The sequence below is a fragment of the Felis catus genome, chromosome F2 (genome assembly GCF_018350175.1).
Source record: "Felis catus isolate Fca126 chromosome F2, F.catus_Fca126_mat1.0, whole genome shotgun sequence".
Classification (NCBI taxonomy): Eukaryota; Metazoa; Chordata; class Mammalia; order Carnivora; family Felidae; genus Felis; species Felis catus.
Genome location: NC_058385.1, coordinates 3,950,620 through 3,957,926, shown reverse-complemented (window position 1 = coordinate 3,957,926; position 7,307 = coordinate 3,950,620). Strand labels below are relative to the sequence as shown.

The 7,307-nt window shown below is 40.3% G+C and overlaps 1 pseudogene; it reads left to right on the top strand.

Moving 5' to 3' along the window:
- The first annotated feature begins 1,388 nt into the window (after positions 1-1,388).
- On the top strand, positions 1,389-2,706 carry LOC101092987 (annotated as a pseudogene).
- Positions 2,707-7,307: the final 4,601 nt, after the last annotated feature.

Genomic DNA, 7,307 nt, shown 5'->3' with positions numbered 1-7,307 from the left:
CAACAGGTGGCTATTTCCATGAAGCCATGAAAACCAGAAGACAATGAAATGCACATGGATGGGGTTTACTCCCACACTTTAAAATGACAATTAATAAATAAAAATAAATGAACGAATGATTGAGTGAATGAATGCATGGATGAATGGAGAAAGAAAGAAAGTAGAGAACATATTAATGGAGAAAGATGCACAGAGCGAGACATTGAGAAATCTGCAGTTAGCTTTGAGTGTTCAGCCAAGTACTGATCAGGGCATGCAGGGTCTGGAGGAAAGTTCTGGAAGCCATAGCATCACATGAGAGGATCAGAGGCAGCAGTACCACGTGCTCATGCAGCCAGGGCAATGACTCTCCTCAGGCAGGTGGGAAGCCTCATGATTCCTGGGCATAGAGTCATGCCTCACGAAAAAGTTAGAGGTGAACCAAACTCAGGTCTGGTCTCACCTAAAATGCCTTAAAATCAAGATATGAAAAGATCGAACCATCTCTCTGCCCAGGGACCCCGTGGCCTCATCACCTTCAGGCCCAGCAGCCTAACCAGAGAGAGAGAGAGAGAGAGAGAAATTAAAAAGAAGGAGGGGGAGCGGAGGAAGAAGGAGAAAGAGTAGAAAAGAAGGAAAAAAGACATACTTTAAAATAAAAATATATATAATTAAGAAAATTAGAATAGAATAGAATAGAATAGAATAGAATAGAATAGAATAGAACAGAACAGAATAGAATGGAATGGAAAAGAGAACATGCGAATCTTTGTTGGACTCTGGGCAGGGAAGCTTCCTGGCCCGGTCAGCTGGAGTTGGCTGGTGAGTCAGCAGCAGCTACACGGGTCCTTGTTCCAGCCCGTGAGCTGCCCACACTGGGTGTGGGGATGACCGCATGCCCAGCCCTCCCAGAGTTTACGCGGTGGCAACTACAAGTTTTTGGTTTCCCCCTCCCACTGGCTGTTGGCATCTTAAACGTCCAGGAGCTCGAAGCCTGTATCTACAGAGCAATGAATGTCCCAGGGGCCCCTTGGGAGCAGCCTTTGGCCGCCTTGTGAAGGACAATTGAAAATTTCAAGCTCCCAGGAGGATCATATTGGTTTTGAAAGTCTCCTGTGTTGCTGTCGTGCCCTGAACTCCTCTGTGGAACTCTCTGCCTTTCTGAGCCACAGCTTCCCTTAGCTTCACTCCGTGCCAACTGGGCACAGCCTGGGCGCAGCCTGGGCCACAAATGTGGGCGCAGCCCGGGCCACAGCTCTGAGAAGGGCCCCCTTCAACCTGTGTGCTCCTCATGGGACATCCTCCTGGTGAGGCTCGGGGTGGCGGGGGCAGGGGAGAGCAACGCTTCTGCCCCTAGCTGCCCCTGTATGGGACTTACCCACCCTCGGAAGGCAGGGAGGCCTTGCCAGATGAAAAGCTGTCCTGCTGGGCTTGTGCTGTCCATCCAGGTCTGACGTGATCACCTGTGCTCCCTGGGTTACAACTCCATCAACTTCCAGCAGCCTATTGATGCCAGGTATGCCTTGGGCACCACGAAATTTGATGTGATTAAGGGAAAGCCACTTTGCATCATGTGATCCCCCTCTTCGTGAAAATCTGCTCTGAGGAATGTCTTCAGTGAGAACGTGGACAAATCTCTAGGAAACAAGGCAATGCATGATACTTTTTCTGCCTTTGGAAACATTCTGTCCTGCAAGGTGGTGCGTGATGAGAAAGGCTCTCACGGTTATGCCTTTGTCCACTTGAAGACCTAAAAGGCTACTGACAAGGCCTTGGCTCCTCTATGACTATGAAGTGCTTGTGAACAGGTTCAAGTCTCCCAAGGTGGGAAGCTGAGCTGGGAGCCCAAGCCAAGGAATGCACCAATGCTTACATCAAAAACTTTAAGGAGGAGGTGAATGGCGAGAGTCCGAAAGAGCTATTCGTCCAATTTGGCAAGACCTTAAGCGTCAAGGTGGTGAGAAATCCCAGTGGGAAATCCAAATGCTTTGACTCTGGGAGCTGTGAAAAGCATGAAGGTGCCAATAAAGGCCTGGAAGAGATGAATGGAAAAGAAAAGTCATATTTCTAGCCCCTTCACAGGAAAAAAAAAAAAGTGAATGACAGGTTGAGTTAAAAATGGAGATTTGGACAGCAGAAACTAGTCAATTCATCAATATCGGGAAGTGAACCTCTACACTAGAGAACTTGGGTAACTCCATTGATGATGGGAAGTCAAGGGAACAGCTTTCTCCTTTGGAATCACTCACCTGGGCTAAGGTAACGCTGGAGGAGGGGGAAAGCATAGGGTTTGGCTACATGTGTTTCTCCTCCCCTGAAGAGGCAAAGTAGTCACTGACATGAATGGAGGCATGGTGGCTCCAAGCCGCCATATGCTGCCCTGGCCCCCAGGAAGGAAGAGAGAAAGGCTCAGCTGACCGATGAGGCCTAAACTATGCTGGTAACAAGGTAGGAGACCTTACGGCTTCCGAGGAATATCACGCACTCTACGCCAGCCTGGGCCTTGTCCAACCCTTCTACCATCTGGCTCCAACTGGTAACGCCCCAGCCTCTGGTGGCCTCCGTACTGCCACTCAGAGGGTCGGTGTTCCCGCAGCTGACGTGCAGAACATAGTGCCTCATGCTACTCTCGCTGCTCCTACCCTACAAATATGCTCCCAGTGTCTGCAGCCCTCACATTGTCTGTCATCCAGCCTCTGCAGGCACCCCAGCCTACATTCCACGTGAAGGTGCTAAAGACACCTCCATGCTGGCCACAGTGGCTCCCCAGGAACAAAAGCAGTCGCTGGGTGTTCTGTTCATCCAACCAATGAACCCAGACTGACTGGAAAGACTACAGGACTGACAAATCCGGGCTGCTACACATGCCGCAGTCTACTGAATCCCTCCACTCTAAGGTGGGCCACGCTGTGGCTTTTCAACACATTCCTCATGCCAAGAGAGATGGTTCCCATTTCCATTGCTGCCTCTTCGACAAGGAAGAAAAAATTCAAGCACGAAACAACCCCTTATGGAATTCAACTCACGATTTGGGGATTTCCTAGCTCATCCTATGGACCTCAATACTGAGAACAACAAATTACAAATTTAGTAGGTCATTGTATATCAAAAGGTCAATTATGAAGTGCCGAGAAATTTTCCATTAAAGAATATATTCTCTGGGTTCTGCTATTGCCCAGACAGTGTTCACGATTTTTTCCTATTGTGGGCTTGGATTTTTCCCTCCAGAAATTGGTTTTGTTTAATGTACCTAAGTCTTAAGTTTTTCAGTTAAAAAACTTCGTAAAAAAAGATCAAGCCAGTTCCAAGTAATTTAAATGTATCTCAAATAAAACTGAAAGGTATGGATGGGAATAATAAAATATTCAGTACCATGAGAAAACATTCACAATATCTAGAATTCTATCAATGATTACCAGAGAGGAAAAAAAATCAAAATATGTCCCTTAATGAGGAGAAAAAAAATCCCTACTCATCCAGAATTGACAGTAATTAACGAAGACATTAAATCAGTTACTATAACTCTATTGCACGTGTTCAAACTTTTAGTAGATGTGGAATAAAAAAGACCCAAATCAAACTTCTAGAGCTAAACCTACAATATTTCTGGATGGATTAACAGCTGATTAGATATACAGAAGGTGAAATTAGTGAAGACAATGCAATAAAAATGATCAAATTGAAACATGGAAAGAAAAAACTTCACAGAGTATCATTGACCTTGGATCCAATTTCAACCAACCTAATCTATGGTATTCAAAGTTTCCAAAAGAGATGTTTACAAACTACTTTAAGATATAATTGCCTGAAATTCTCTAAATTTATGAAAACTATAAACCACAGATGTGAGATGCTCAATGCAGCTTTTTAATCAAATCGATAAAAACCTGTGATAAATGGAAAATTTTATAAACAGCCAAGGAACAAAGATAATTACAAGTTATATACAGTAGAACAAAGGTAAGAATGTGCGCAAATTAATAAAAGGAAACGTTTAAAAAAATGAAGTCAGGATGCCAGCAGGGGGAGCTCTAATGCTCTGCCCCTTGAGGTCGCTTGCAGACCCAAAAGGAAGATACACCTTGTAAGTCCACACTACTTGATTTTCTACTTTACTACCCCAGCAGGAGGGAGAAAGACTGAAACATACTCTAACTTATAAATAAGTCTCAACACATCTTAAAAGTAATCAACTTACACTGAGGTTTTACTCCAAATTCTAAAAAATATAATTAAATCGGAAATCAATAATGAGGGGTGCCTGGGGGGTGCAGTCAGTTAAGCCTCCAACTCTTGGTTTCAGCTCAGGTCATGATCTCACAGTGTGTGGGTTGAAGCCCACATTGAACTCTGCCTTGATGGTGTGGAACCTGCTTGAGATTATCTCTCTTCCCTCTCTCTCTGTTCCTCCTCCCCTCTCTTTGTCTCTCTCTCAAAAATAATTAATAAACATTAGAAAAAAGAGAAATCAAAATGAAAAGATATCTGGAAAATCCCCAATTATATGGAAAACACAATATATTTTCATCCTAGTGAAAATAGGAAAAAATATCAAAGTTTGTGGGATGCTGACAATGGTACTTAGTGAATTATAGCAGTTAAACACACACATTAAAAAGAAGAAAGCGCTAAACTCAGTGATCCCCAACTGCCGTCTTCTGTCACTAGAAAAAGGAAAGCAAGTACAATAAAAATACGCAACTGGAGGGAAATATTAAAAATCACAGTAGAAACCAATGAAATAGAAAATAAATAAAAATCAGTAAACCCAAAAGCTAGTTCTTTGAGAATACACAAAAAATTGATAAGCCTTTACAGCACTGGTTATGGAAAAAAAAGAATGGATGACACAAATGACTAATATCAGGAATAAGAGAGATGACATTGGTCTAGCTGTTTAATAAAAAAGAGAAATTATGAATAACTTTATGCCCATAAACTTAAGAATCTCAATAAAATGGACGATTTCTTTGCAATACCGAACCTACCAATGCTCATTCAAGAAGTGCATAATCTAGACAGTTCTAACGTTATTACAGAAACTGAAGTTGTCGTTCAGTTCTTTCTTATAAAGAAATTCCAGGTTCATATGGCTTTACTGGTGAACTGTAACAATAATTTAAAGAAACAATAATGGTAATTCTCCATTAAATCTTACAGAAAATTGAACTGGAATACTTTAGAATTCATTCTATGAAAACAGTACCCTCATCACAAAACTTGTCAGTCACCATAAGAAAAGAAAACTCACCAATATCCCTCATTAACATAGGTGAAAAAATTCTAAACCAAATTTTATGAAGGAAAACCCAGCAATACTATGTCAAACACATATAAACAAACATGAACAAGTGGGATTTACCCCAAGACTGCAAAGTAGGCTCTACGTGAAAAAAAAGAAAAAAATCAATCAACATAAGTCAAAATATTAACAAATTAGTAAAGAGCTGTTGAAAGGTTTCAATAGAAGCAAAAAAAAAAAAAAAGAATACTTGACAAATCCAACATCCACTGGTGATAAAAGTCTTAGTATATTACAAATAGAAGGGAAATTCCTTAACCTTAGAAGTGAGATAGAGAGAGGTAGGGAACAAGGCATGACATCATACTTAATGGTGAAAGATCAAATGTTTACTTACTTGGGTCATAATTGAGCCAAGGATATCTAGGCTCATTATATTGGTGGTTCTAACCTGGAGCAAGGGAGAAAAATGCATCTCGATTGGTATGGGATTAAAACTGTCTTTGTTCACAGATGACATGATTGCCAATGGAAAATGTCATAGAATCTATCAAAGTTCTATTAGAACTAATAAGTTCAGCGAAGTTAAAAGATATAATATCAACAGGAAAACTAGTTTTATTTACATATACTAGCTACAAATAATTAAACATTTGTCTTTTTAAACAATTAACCTTTTAAATTAAAGAAAACAATAGCTTTGGAATAGCACAAAATAATCAGGTATATAAAATAGGGATAAAACTTAGAAAAAAGATATACAGGACCTATAGTAAAACTGGGAAACATTGCTAAGATAAATTAAAATCTATATTCAAGAAACCAATTTTGTGGATTAGAAAATTAAATACTGTTAAGACTTTAATTCTTGCCAAATTCATTTATAGATTCAGTGCAATACTGATAAAAAATCCCAGCAGACTTTTGTAATATTTGACAAGCAGATTCTCTCAGTTGTATGGAAATGGAAATAACCCAGAATAAAATAAACTACTCTGGAAAAAATAAAGCTGGAGAAATAACAATACCTAACCAAAGGCTTCATTTAAAAATTAAAAAAATATATGGCATTGGCATCATGAAAAAGAAATATAGCAAAGGAACAGAATAAAGTCTTTCATATATCCATATATGGCTAACATATATGCTTAAGAAAATTTAAACAACTCAGTGGAGAAAAAGAACTTCCAAAAAACAAAACAAAACACTACACACACACACACACACACACACACACACTCATGGAGTAAAACCTTGGTTTGTGAGCAGCATCATTTGTTCCAGAAACATGCTTGTAATCCAAAGCACTTGTATATCAAAGTGAATTTCCCCATAAGAAAAAATGGAAACTTAGATGATTCATTCCACAACCCCAAAATATTCATACAAAAATGATTACAATACTGTAATATAATACACAATAATAAAGAAAATACAAAACATAAAGAAAGATAAACAAATTAACCTGCATTTACCTTTGAAAAATTTCATGACTGGTGTGAAGGAGACAAGAGAGAGGAGGGTTATTGTGTGGAATGATTTTCACTATCACCAACAGAATCACTGCTATCTGTTGACTCGATGGAATCTTCTTTTCATGCAACTGCAACAAGGAACCTATCCAATGACACTTGCTTTTGCCCCCTTTTGAGGATTTCAGGGAAATGTGGCATTGCATTGTTTTAAACAGATCCATCGCTCGCACTGGTTCAGCCTTATTTGGATGGTGCTTTTCTACAAAATTTTGGACTGTTTCCTACATTTACACATCTCCCTAATCTTATTTGAAGTAAGGGATCCCTCCTCTTTTTTCTCCTCCTCCTCTGCAGACTTCTTATAAAATCTTGCAATTTTAGCCACTTGAATACCTCATTCGTACTTCTCAATTTCCTTCTTTTTTTTTTTTTTAATTTTTTTCAACGTTTATTTATTTTTTTGGGACAGAGAGAGACAGAGCATGAGCAGGGGAGGGGCAGAGAGAGAGGGAGACACAGAACCGGAAACAGGCTCCAGGCTCTGAGCCATCAGCCCAGAGCCCGAAGCGGGGCTCGACCTCACGGACCGCGAGATCGTGACCTGGCTGAAG